This window comes from Populus euphratica, unplaced genomic scaffold (assembly GCF_000495115.2).
Source record: "Populus euphratica unplaced genomic scaffold, PopEup_1.0 scaffold53.1, whole genome shotgun sequence".
In the NCBI taxonomy this organism is placed as follows: domain Eukaryota; kingdom Viridiplantae; phylum Streptophyta; class Magnoliopsida; order Malpighiales; family Salicaceae; genus Populus; species Populus euphratica.
In genome coordinates this window covers 476,338-476,792 of record NW_011499934.1, presented here as the reverse complement: position 1 = coordinate 476,792, position 455 = coordinate 476,338, and positions in this window count along the sequence as shown.

Here is a 455-nt window from a genome sequence, read left to right as displayed (position 1 = left end):
AAAGGTATCTTATATTATTAGATATGTTATTATAAAACATGTTTTAGTTAAGGAGTTATTGATACTTCAAGTGCAAAATGATCATATAAAACCTTGATAAAAATACACTTTTAAGTATTAATCAATCAACCTGTGTGTAAAGATATTTATGGACCAAAAAAGAATATATTAGCCAAGGATACATTATAGAATATCAAGAAAGTTTTTAAAGGCAAGGAGCACACATGAAATGTAAATGTATTGTTGAGTGTTATTAAGGTTTTATGCCTATAACTGTTTTTTCATGTTTTGGGAATTACACCATATTTTTAATAAAGTATCTTTTCTATGATATGATTATCATTTCAAAATCAAAAAATGTTTTTATGAAAATAATATTTAGCAATTTATTTTTATCCATAATTGAATAAATATAATGGCAAATTTGCCTAAAAATGGTCTAGTTCTTAAGTGTG